The sequence below is a fragment of the Diospyros lotus genome, chromosome 7 (genome assembly GCF_014633365.1).
Source record: "Diospyros lotus cultivar Yz01 chromosome 7, ASM1463336v1, whole genome shotgun sequence".
Classification (NCBI taxonomy): Eukaryota; Viridiplantae; Streptophyta; class Magnoliopsida; order Ericales; family Ebenaceae; genus Diospyros; species Diospyros lotus.
The window spans coordinates 15,812,837-15,825,695 of record NC_068344.1 but is presented as its reverse complement, the minus strand read 5'-3'; the positions used below and the strand labels follow the sequence as shown (position 1 = coordinate 15,825,695).

At 40.4% G+C, this 12,859-nt stretch overlaps 1 long non-coding RNA gene across 1 annotated transcript in view; it reads right to left on the bottom strand.

Annotated features, from left to right (window-relative positions):
* Window positions 1-387: 387 nt before the first annotated feature.
* The window catches only part of LOC127806627 (uncharacterized), a 49,228-nt gene continuing 36,756 nt past the window's right edge, over window positions 388-12,859 (bottom strand). Inside the window, exons 2-3 of the long non-coding RNA XR_008024450.1 lie at window positions 10,029-10,141; window positions 388-655 (exon numbers count right to left, since the gene is read on the bottom strand). This is a non-coding gene — a long non-coding RNA (uncharacterized LOC127806627). The remainder of the gene's footprint in view (window positions 656-10,028; window positions 10,142-12,859) is intronic.

Here is a 12,859-nt window from a genome sequence, read left to right as displayed (position 1 = left end):
CAATTTAGAAATGCCCCCAAATCCCCAATTTTTCAGAATTTTTTAAAAAAATTCGACCGAGGGGTCTTGCTGGCGCACCCGGGGCCTGCGCGGGGCCCCACTGTGCGCTGGCTACGCGGCTGGCAGTAGGCTGCGCCCGCACCCCAGCGTGCTACTGCTGCCCGCTGTGGCCCCTTGCAGGCCATGCACGGGCCCTAGCAGCTGCTGCTGCCGCCTCCACTGCTTTTTCCTTTTTTTTTTTTTTTTTCTTTCTTCAGCCTTTCAAACCCAAAATTTCCAGAATTTATAGCCCTCATACATGCATAAAAAACATCCACTTTTCACATCCCCAAAGCCTCATTTCACAACAAAAATCATTTGATTTAATTATTTTGGTGCTTCCTACAACACACCAAAAATAAGGCTTTCACCAAACCTAGGCTTCAATATGCCATAAGCCAATATCTCATTTTAAAATAAAATCAAACACTCCCAAGATATAAAATACATACATGATCTTAGGCTTTAACAAGCCATTACCAACCAAATACATTACATTACATAAATCAAACATAACAAGTTAGGCTTCCCTAAGCCATACAAAACACTTGAATCTTCATTTCCATGCTTCCACAAGCCATTCCACTTGTCTTGATTTTTCCCATGCTTCCACAACCTATATGTGAGGGTAAAAATCTCATGAGCTATTAAGCTCAATAAGGGTGCAATGCAAAATAAATATGAACATAATAAGATTATATGATGCCAAATGCATGCAAGTGTGGCTAGATCTCTTTTCCCTCACAACCCACCAAGGTTAGAGGCATCAATCCACCATTTCAACCATGTTCCCAAACTAACCTATGGCCATAAGTCTTATGAACATAAAAGAACATGTCAAATGCAACATATACATTTATGAAACATATTTACAACACATTGCAAAGCCACCCTCCCATGGGGCCATCCCTTACCTCATTATTTTCTTTGAAGCTTTAAATCCTTATCTCAAGAGAGCTTCCATAATCATCTTCTCCCATCTAAGATGGCATTTAAACAAGAACTCACTTACCTTGCATACAAGAACACTAAATAAAGAGAAGAAGAAGGAAACTTACCTTGATTCCTTCATCATTTCTTCTCCATTCTTCCCTTTCTTCTTCATCTCTTCTTTCTTTCATTCTTTCTACAAATGGCCAAAGGGAGACAAGTCTTCCACACTTGTCATTTTATACTAGGCCTCCATATTTCAAGAATGAATCTAGGCCTTTCACTAAAAGCACAATCCATGTGCTTAAGGAGGATTAAATCTCAACTATCCATTTCTTTAGGTTAAATTCATCTCTCTTGGAAGAAACACAATCCATGCCATTTCCTCTCTTTAAATCTCAACCATTGGATTTTATTTACCTTTCAAGAGAAGATCTCAACCACTCATCTCTTTAATATTTGGCAATCCATGGCATTTCTTCTCCTTAAATCCCTACCCTTGGATTCATTATCTTTTCAAGAATAGATCTCATCCATTAGATTCTTGATTTTTTTAATTTATTTCTCATTTACTTAAATGAGACTATTTTCATAACCATCACACTTGAGAGACATAATTAATTTCTTTCCCATTTAATTTAATAGGACCATTTTCCACCATTAATGCATGATTAATTCATTTTCTTTTGAATTTTTCTTTTAATCCAACACCATTATGCCTTTCATTAAATGCTTGAAAGACCAAAATCATTTATTTTTGTATTTAATTAAATCACCCATTTATACTTGAATAAGACTTTGTCAAGTGTTACCTTTTAAACTCATACTTGGCTCCAAAATTCTCATATCATCCATCCATGTGGCATTACCACATTTATCTACCAAATTTAGAGAAATTCAATTATTTCTCATATACTTGAATATTCTCCATTTTTCCTATTTTTCACAATTTAATTCCTTTATGGAATTTCATTCCAAATTACCAAAATACCATTTTTAATCCCATTCATCTCCACATAAATACAAAATTTGGATTTATTTCACTTACACACCTAATTCCACATAGGAATTATTTTCAATTTACCAAAATACCCTTTTATTGGACTTCACTATCCAAATTACCAAAATGTCCCTCTCATAGGGCACCAATATTCTCAAGGATCTAACACATTCTCAAGGGCATTTTTGAAAGTTTTCTTACTTCTTTTCTCATTCTCATAACACTAGGATTACTAGGTGTTACACTAGTACATGTATCCTCCAAATGCTTTAGGGTGAAACCATGGGCAAAACTTGGAGCACAAATCATTTGAAATTGTACTCTACTCCTGACATGTAATGCAATAATAATATGAACCCGAAGAGGGACCGTGGACATAGGAACTTTTAGCCGAACCACGTAAAAATACTTGTGTTTCATTTTTTATTCATTTTATTTCAAGCAAAGGATAAAGAGAACGACCCACTATGGGTTCCCTCTCATAAAAAAAAGAAAAGAAAAGAAAGAGAGAGCTTTTGCTTCCTCGCAAAATAGTATGGAAAATCTTGCCCGAAAGTGAAAGAATCAAATAACAAGTGAATTAGTGTCCCGCTGGTAAGATATTCTACTAAGCCTGATAGTAATACAAAAGGCGCTGCCACGCAATATGCTATGAGAAATGCACGGCTCAATAGGCCCGACGAATGTGGTAATCGTCCTACCTCAAAGCCAAGTGGCCCGGTCCAATGAGATAACAAATATGTTCAGCATGATATTTAGACCGAGAGCTATCCTGCCAGCTTAGTAATTGGCCTGGCTTGATAATGAAAGGTCAAGAAATTGCCAAGGGATCACTAAGGGCATGAATGCCCATAGTCCGCCCTATAGCATAAAGAGCCTAAATCTTAGGGTCGGAACAAGACCCTTGACAAGCAATGATGATAAAGAAAACCAGCGAGACGCAACTATTGTTAAGGAAAAGAGACAAATCTTATTTATGCAAATAAAAGGTACTACACTCAACGAAGAAAAAGCTATTACACTCAACAAGGAAAAAGCAAACAGAAATATTCTTTAGGTTCGCTTCCTCCTGCCAGAGCTGAGAGTACTGCTACTCGGGGTAGATGAGGCCTCATTTTCTTCCTGGCCCGAAGATGGAATAGATGTAACTACGGGGTGGACGTCAGTCATCTCCACTTCCTCTAAGGCAAAGGCATACCGCTCCCATGGACCTGACAAGTTTTCTATTATCAGCTAAGTTGGCATTCAAGTAAGTCCTGAGACTCGTGGAATCGGGATCATTATATCTTCGCCAATCGGGAACCTCAGACTCCTCCACCTCATCCGTGTAGACTAACTCACGAAACTGTTCTCCTGAGTGCTTGGATTCCAGGCGTGAGCGCGCAAGGTAGAATCCGTACTTAGTAAAGCAACCCCCATAGTGGATCTTCCTCTCTTGGCAGTCCTTCGAGAGGCGATAGTCCTTCACAGCCTCTTCCTGCACTACCAAAATCTCCTCACTTCTTTGGTCCTCGAGCAACCTATATTGTTTCTTTTGGCGAGCGAGGTCATCTATCCTCAAGGAATGTTCTTGCAGGAGATTCTTTTGAGCTTCTCGGACCCATACGAGCTCTCTCGTTAGTGATTCCTTATTCTTTCAGAGCTTCTCTATATCCCCCTTTATGCTCGAAGACTCATTGTGAGCTTGCACCAGCTTAGAGCGCATGTCTTCTGCTTCATGATTCATCTTTCTAATGTATGCTTGGTAGGAACACTCATGATCCCTCCACTTTATCATATTCTCTCTTGCCTCTGCCTTCTCTTGCTCTGCTCGGTGATGATAAGCTCTCCTAATAGCGTTGGATATCACCAACCCTTGGACCCTCTAGGTGCAAACAGTGCATTAAAAGACCAACAATCAAGTCAGATGACAAATACGACATACAAGCACAATAAGGGATAACTTATCTCAATAATCTTTTGCTCAGGAGTGTTGGCAACGCTAGGCCAAATTCCAAAGAACTCCTGCTCATCCTAAGGGAGCATGGTAGCATATATCATCTTGGCACCAACCCTTGGGTCTTTTACAGAATCTGTGTCAATTAGCCCAGGTTGCACATGGAAGTGGTCCCCCCTCACCCAAGTGCTGTTGAGGATTGGCACGGGATTTCATCTGGGCTCAACGATGGGAGGAAGAATTGGCTGAAAATCTAGGAGCTCAGCTTTCAACTTTCGCCGGTCCCTGTGAAAAGGAACAAAAGGTTTGCAACTTTCTTCCCTGATTCAATCGAGCTCACCGCCAAAAGAGGAACGAGAGCTGCCAACCCCCATTCTTCGCGAGTCAAATGTATCAGTAGGATTTGGATCCCCGGGAGCACCTTCGAGGGTAGGGGGTCTAACATGGATACATCTGACGTGGAACCAAGGATTCGGGGCAAGGAAGACTAGATAAAGTGCCCGCTTCAGACCTTTTCATTTCTAGGCGCCTTCAAGACAAGCTGGGAGCTGGTGGGGGAAGAAGGCTAGGATTTGGCGTGTCGAACAGAGGCCCCTATAATGAGACATAAGGTGCTTGAGGAGGAGGCTGTGGGTCTTGCTCACTAGGCTGGCATGAATTCCTACCATGTCATTTGAGCGTTTGTTCCTCGAATAGATTCATGTCTGCAAAAAAATAGATGAAAGTAAAAGTTAACCACTGATACTGGTAGTTAAAAGGCAATCTCTGCGATTCTGGGGGTCTACCCTCAGAGGAAGAACAACCAAGAAAGACCATACTCCCTAGAGAATTTCGCCCTTCCTCTTCCTCTTCCTTGGGGCCTTTGTCCTCTTCCTCACTGCCCTCTTCCTCCTTAACTTGTAAGGTGTTCTCGGGTATAGCCGATGGTAGCACAAAAGCGAGAGTAGAGGTCCCGGGCATGTCCTCGAGCCGAATGCCCCACCCTACAGCTGCAATGTTTTCTGAGGTAAGTAGGTCGGGTAGATTACAGGTGCCAAGGGCACATAATCTCTCAATTACTCGACGATAGACAGCCCAGGAAATCCCGATGTCATCAAGCTTCTCCGACCAAAAGTCCCTCTCGTTATCCTAGCACCAACGAAGCGATGCTTTCCAGCTGGAAGGAGGCTCGATCATGATTCGTTGGGACTCGAAGTCCACCTTATTTTGAAGTTTTTGAAAATGGGGGTAGACCTACAATCCTTTGAAGTGTGAAGAAGACAACCCTCCATTTGACCCTTCTCAACCTATAGAAGCAACCAAACAACTCGACGGAATGAGGTACTTGAATCATATGACAAAGAATAGTGAAACCAACTAACTAAGCCCAACCGTTAGGATAAAGTTGCGCTGGGACAATACAATGATAATCAAGCCACTCCATACCAAGTATACCCCAAAGCCATGTCCTCCTACCATGGCGGTACTTGTCTCTTCAAGTGTAGGGAGCTTAATATGGTGGTCGATAGGAATTTGGAAAAAAGACTGAATCCCGACTAATTCTCTCTCCTTCACCGAGGATCGTTGTCCCAGAGATATATATACATTGGGAGCAGGAGGTGGAGGCGATAAGGCATTCTTAAAGCGGCCCATGTTGAACGCTTAAGTCCTAGAGAAAAGAGACAAGCACGTATGCTTTAGGCAGACTAGGACTCCTATAGATGAGGGTCACACAAAGGTAGGGATGAAACCCATGGAGGGGCTCACGCAAAGGTAAAGCTAATGGCAAGACCCATGGATGAGGGTCACACAACGGTGAGGACAGGACCCATGGATGAGGGTTACGCAACAATAAGGCTGACCAAGAGACCCATGGATGAGGGTCATAGGGGGTAACGACCAACAATTGGACCCATGGATAAGGGTCACAGGGGGTAATGACCAACAATTGGACCCATGGATGAGGGTCACTCCGGGGAGAAAGTGTCTAAACGTCCCTATGGATGAGGGTCTCTCTCGAGAGATACAAAACCATGGATGAGGAAGTATACTGTGTAAAAATCTGGAATGCTGAGAGAATTCTTAAGGAAAAGTGGTTGAGTAATGGCAAAATGAAAGGCCAAGCCTTCCTTTTATAGTGCTCCCTGGGGACATTGTGGAAAAGATAACTACGAGAAAGATGAAGATGGAAGAGATAGACACAGAAAAATCCTCTCAAAATGAAATTGCCCTCCTAAAAATAGAGCTGTAACATTCGTAAAATACTCTTCCTTCTGGGACTCCCGACAGAAAGAGTAGGGAGCAATTGTTATGCATGAAAAAAAGTCCAAATTTGGAGAATGATGGAAGTGCCACGTGGCAACCCGAAGAAGCGCCACGTGGCAAGATCCCCACGGGTGACCAAGGAAGGTCACCCGGGGGGCCGCCACCCCCGAGTAAGGGTCACTCGGGGGTGGCAGGAAGGCGCGCCCCGGAGGGACACTCAGCGGGCTCACGCTAGTCACGCTACCCCCCATGTGCATAGCCAGGTAGAACGCGACTACCTGGTGGGGGCTGCGCCCCTGGCCTAGCCCCTGAGTGAGGGTCACCCGGGAGTAAAATACCCCCGGGTGACTGCACTCGGGGGAAGCCGTGCCTTAGCGCGTGTGGCTGACCGCGCACAACTACCCGCGCGCAGCCTCCTTACACCCGGCCCCATGAACCTACGCACATAGTCCCTCGTGCTCTCCTTGCCTGCGCCCGCACACACCCTTGAGTGAGGGTTACCCGGGGTGCCACGCCCACCTTCGTGTGCCCCATGTTTTTACGCCAACACCTCCGAGAGAATTGCCCTAAGACTACCCCCTCGAGACTCGGTCAAAGCCTCTTCGAGATTCTTACCGTAAAGCTCGGGACACGTGACACATGGATGCCCCTCCCATCGCTATAAATAGGAGGTCTCTTTCCCTCATTCGGTATGCAATCTCTCTCTCTCACACTTACATTCTTGCTTTCAAACACTTTACTTCTACAAGGGTCTGACTTAAGCATCGGAGGGTCCGCGTGGGGACTTTAGCCCACGCCCCTAACCGATTCTCTCTCCAGCAGGTCACCCATCGCTCTTAACCTAGCCAAGGGACTCATCAATCGCTGCTCCTACCCTTGGAAGACTCATCCATCACTCAGACACGCCACACGAGTGTCACTCATCGCTTAGATCGTCCATAAGAGGGTCATCCATCAACAGTTTTCCCTTTTGTCAAATTTATTGTTGTAACCGTGTAACAACAAATGATATTAATTTTAATATTAATGTTAGTAGAAGAAAATGAATATTAATTTTAATTTTAATCTTATTTTTTATTAATTCAACTAAAAGTTTATAAATTATTATATTAGTAGTGAAAATTATGTTCTTATTTTGATTTTAATTTGTAATATGTTTAAAAAATTATTAGTTTAATTTTTACTAAATATTAATGTTAGTAAGAATTATTATGATATTTTTAAATGTAATTTTTAGCTATTTTAGAGTATCATAAAACTTATATTTATATTTGTTTAAATAATTTAAAATTTAAAATTTCTTAACTAATTTAATTTTTTTAATTATTTAGAGACGAAATATTCTGTCGCTAAATAATTTTAATTTCATTTAAATTTTTTAACTCTTTAGCGATGAAATTTTCTGCCCCTAAATAAATTTAATTTAATTTATTTGTTTTTATTTTTTTTGCAACGGGTGTGACCCTGTCGCTAAATTTTAATTTTTTATTTAATTTAATTTTTTTTTAGTGATGGTGTGATCCCATCACTAAATTTTACATTATTTTTTTATTTTTCTTATTTTTTATTGACGGTGGTATGACCCCATCACTAAATTTTAATTTTTTTTTATATTTTAGAGACTGGTGTGACCCCGTCACTAAATTTTAATTTTTTATTTAAATTTTTTTATTTTTAGCGGCAAGTGTGACCCAGTCACTAAATTTTAATTTTTTTAATTTTTTAGTAACGAGATTTCTATCACTAATTCCGTCGCTAAATTAAAAAAATATTTAAAAATATTAGTGATGGCATTTTCGTCGCTAAATAGCGACGAAATAATTCCATCACTAAATTCTATCGCTAAAAAACTATTTTTTCTGTAGTATGGCATAAAAGTTTCCAGTGGCTTGAGGGGCGTTGTTGCAGGCAGCCAATGATGATATAGTTGGGTCTCCAGTAACTACAGCTACTATATTGACAAAAGTTGTCGGTGGTAATAGTGGCAGGAATTTTTCGGTGAAACTCCAGTAGCTATTCTGGCAAGAGTAGTTGGCAATACTTCTCCAGCTTACTACCCGATAGTGATTTTCTACAAGTGTATGAATCGTACAGGTAATAAAGTAGTGAGTAAGAGTATCGTTATTATGAAGATCGAGTAATAGTTATCAAAATTACATTAACTCAAATATTATTTAAATAATTAATTAAGTGATGAATTAATTAATTTAAAAAAATAAAATAAATAATAACATAGAAAATAAATGTAAAAAGTTCAAATTTTGGACTGACGCGCCTTCTCTCTCCAAGAGAGTTCTTTTGGAGAAAGCTCTCGAGAAGAAGGCTGCGGAGGTTTGGGGGACTCTCTCCGAAAGGAGTCTCTCTCGAATAAGCCTCTCCAAGAGACTAGCAAGGAGTTGTACACATGTCCCAATCAATCATTGAGATTTGGACTTCTATAAAAGGTAAGACACAACACGATTGAGGGGATTTGAACATCTGGTAACCAATCTTAATCCTCTCAAATTTTCCTTTCCAAAGCCCTTTACATTTCTTTCTATGACTTTTCCTTTTTCTACATACTGACTTGACCATTGGATGGTCTTCGCGGGAGATCCTTCCCACAAGCCTCTTAATCTTTATCGTGTGTTGTAGTTCTTTCGGAAACTAAGCCAAGGTCGTATTTGTTCCTTCAAGAGAATTCTAGTTCTCTCCGAGGTCACTTGAAACACTTTCCCAAAAGAGACCCTTCTATTTCCAGAAGCCAATCAATTCCTCTCTGAGAGGTGTATCAAACCCCATCCGAGAGCCTTCTACCAAATCCAGTTCCTGACTAGTCTTCCCTTTCCAAGAGACACTTCCTCTTCGAGGAGTCCACCTCTCTCCAAGAGACGCCCTTTCTTCGACCTACCCTTTCCACAGCTCACTTCTCTCGGGAAACCTTTTATCTGAGAGACCACTTTTGGCGGTTGTACTTTAGGATATCGACATTTTACTCGGCTTCAGACAACAGTTTCCCTTATTCTAAAGAAGTTTCTATTATTGTATTTTTGGAAACAACAATTTGGCATCAATCCTTCCCCAATTTGGAGGCAGACGGGTGATGTGATATATCTCGAGGGACCCGATGATGGGGTCGCTCGGTGGGCCTTCGGATTTGGGTTACCTCCCAAAAAGCACTTGTTTATAGTCTTTAGCTAGACTTGGCAACATGTTGCACTAATCAAGTTTAATTGGAAGTCTTTGTTGATCAAAACCTCCATTCAAATAAGGCTTTAACCTTTGACCATTAACCTTAAAAGTTTTATCTTCACTTTGCAGCTCTACTACACCATATGGAAAAATCTTGGTAATGGTAAATGGGTAAGACCATCGAGAGTGAAGCTTTCCCAAAAACAACCAAAGTTGAGAATTGTAAAGAAGTACTTGTTGCCCTTCTTGAAATTCTCGTCTCACAATATTTTTATCATGCCATTTTTTGTTTTTTTCTTTGTAAATACGAGTATTTTCTTATGCATGAAGGCGGTATTCATCCATTTCATTCAATTGCAACAATCTTTTTCACTCATAGCTTTCTTATCAAAATTTAGCAACTTTGTTGCCTAATAAGATTTATGCTCCAATTCCATTGGTAAATGACAAGTCTTATCATAGACTAAACGATATGGGACATTCCAATTGGTGTCTTCAGTATTGTCCTATATGCCCATAATGCATCATCTAGCTTTTTGGACCAATCTCGCATTGAAGAATTCACTGTTGTTTCCAATATTCTCTTTATTTCTCTATTGAAAATTTTCACTTGGCCACTTGTTTGACGATGATAAGGAGTTCCTACACGATGAGTGACATCATATTTTGTCAGTAGAGAATCAAGATAATGGTTACAAAAATGCTTACCTCCATCACTAATGAGTGCGTTTGGGATGCTAATGTAACGCCTACCTCCTAAAGCCCCCGCTAGCATAGAGAATCCGTGAGAAGGTCATCATAAGTAATGGTGCAGAGGCATCCTGAACAAGGACAAACCAACCTCGAGTCACAAGATCACATATAGAGACAAACAACTCAACAAACCACATAATTCTCCATTTCCATTGCCAACATATACAATCATTCAAGACAAAAGATATATAAGAGTTAAGCTCCCACTAATTACAACATATCAAGCCATGATCACAAAATATATATACAGGTCCCCAAATACAAGAGTCCAACTTGAACTAAACACACAATAGAAAATTCCCAAGACCTGGTCTTTAGGTGAGCTCTATACACGTATAATCCCCAAAAAATTTGTCCCTACTAGGCTCGTTCTTTACCCTACCTTTGCCTTTACTTGGAATGATGCAAGCAAGAAAATGAGCCACAAGGCCCAACAAGTATAACAACAAGATATAAAAAGCATGATCAACAAGAATAACCCACAAAAGAAATATAATTCAACATGAGTAAGCCATATTGCCCCATACAAGGTACACTTACCAGAAGGTGAAACACTAGCCCAACCATACAATGCATGCAAATCCAAGAACAAGGGATGATACATGCACAATTCCATATCCTGACATTGTATACCCAGATAATATCAAACACTCAGGGCCAAACAGCTTCACTCCCAAGGTGATGCCCGAGGCCAGTCAATTCCACCCAAGGTCTATATACATATCTACTAACACTTGGGGCTAGGCAACTTAACTCCAGGTTAACTCCTAAGGCCAGGCAGCTCCACCCAAGGTGGAATAAAGCCAACAAGTCATGCCCATGCCACGTATACAAGAGTAAACCCATGAACAAACATAAACATGTACAACACTGAGACACTTCGTGCCTTGCATTCACCATCACGAGTGACTCTTGGGGCCCGATAGCTCACTCCTAAGGCAGCACTCAATCGACATACAACACTTGAGGATAATCGCTCCCACCCAAGGTCATAGTAATATCTCATGGCATGAGGTCAGATAGCTCAACACCTAGGGTATGCTCCCATACACATACAACCCTAGAGTCCAATTGGCTCCACTCAATGCCTTGGCTCACCCATATAGCATACCCCAAACTAACATATGTAAACAAGCTTGTAATATTTCACCCAATTACCAGACTAGTGAAACCCCAAATCATGTACCACCATACACAAGAATGCCAAATAATCCCTCGAGAGCATCTAAACATACCTGGGGAGCATCAAGCAATTACCTCAAACTCAGTCTTTCAAACATAAGCCTCTCATGAATCCCAACTCATCTAGACATATTTTGGAACTAAGATAAAATCACTCAAAACATAGCCAAATAATTCGAATTCTATATCAAATCGAAGCTTATCGAGTCTAGTTTACAACGCAAAAAATGGATCTCAAATCAAATATATACACAAAAATTTATTCCCCAAAGAATAAAGCATGCTCAACCTGTCCGTGCATCTTAGGTCGACCGAAGTTAACATAGGTCGACTAAAGTTGGGCAAAATGCGGGTTTCAAAGCTTAGGTCGATCAAAATTTGACTTAGGTCTACCAAAGTTGGGCAGAATGCTAACCCCTGACCTTAGGTCAATTGATCCTTCAACTGAAGCTGCATCAAAGATTGCTGGACGACTTAGTTTGACCAAAGTGGCACCTTCAATTGACCGAAGTTTGACATAAAACATGAACGAACATGAAACCATGCAAAATACACCAAGTTCTTGCATTGCTCCTAACTCTAATCAATTTTAAGCATCATTCCTTTGAAAAGATGAGGTGAAACAAAACCTCATGTAGACCATAGGCTCAATTTAACTAAAAACGAAGAAAAACTATAGGAATTACAGCAAACTAGATTGAAACCTCTCTACTAAAAACAAACACCGAGTTTCACAAAACAACAACCCAAAATGGAAGAGATGAATTGTTCGATTGAAGGAGAAAAGTAAGGAGCTTGCAAGTGAAGCTAAAGAGGAAAATAACTTGCATTAAAACTCTTCTTGATGATCTTTCTTGAGATGATGCACTTCCAAAAACCCTTTACTTCCTACTTTCAACAAGAAAACTAGCAAGAAGGGAGAAAGAAGAAGAAGAAGAAGAAGAAGAAGAAGAAATCGTTAGCTTCACAACCCTCTTTTACACACCATCAATCAATGAAGAAGGAGAACAAGCCCTTACCTCCTTGGTCTCTCCCGATGGCCACCCCCTTCTCCCTTTTCTCCTTAGCCTTCTAGTTCCTTCTCTCATGAACAATGAAGCCTCTCATTTATATTTATATACACAATTCCACCAAATTACTTAAATTCCCTTAACACTTAAATGAAATTTCCCTATGTTTAAAGGATAGCTTAAGCTTTAATTAATCACCACCAACACCATACAACATTTCTACACATACTATAAGCCATTGCAGGTCCTACTTCCATTTAAGTCAACCCTTGGACCTTCTCCACTTCCTTGCCAATCACCTAGACTACCATGAGTAATTCTTCAAAATTTATTTCTCTAACAAAATAAATGTTCCATCCAAAATATATCACTTGGACTCACTAATAGGTCGTTACAGCTAAAGCGAGTAAAAATGTTATTTCACAAAAAATTGAGTACACTTTCAGCATCGTTGGATGGAAGTGCCACTACCTTAACTCATTTAGATACATAGTCCACAGCCACAAGAATATATTGATTTGAAAAAGATGGTGGAAATGGTCCCATAAAATTTATTCCCCATACATCAAACAACTTTACTTCTAAAATATTATT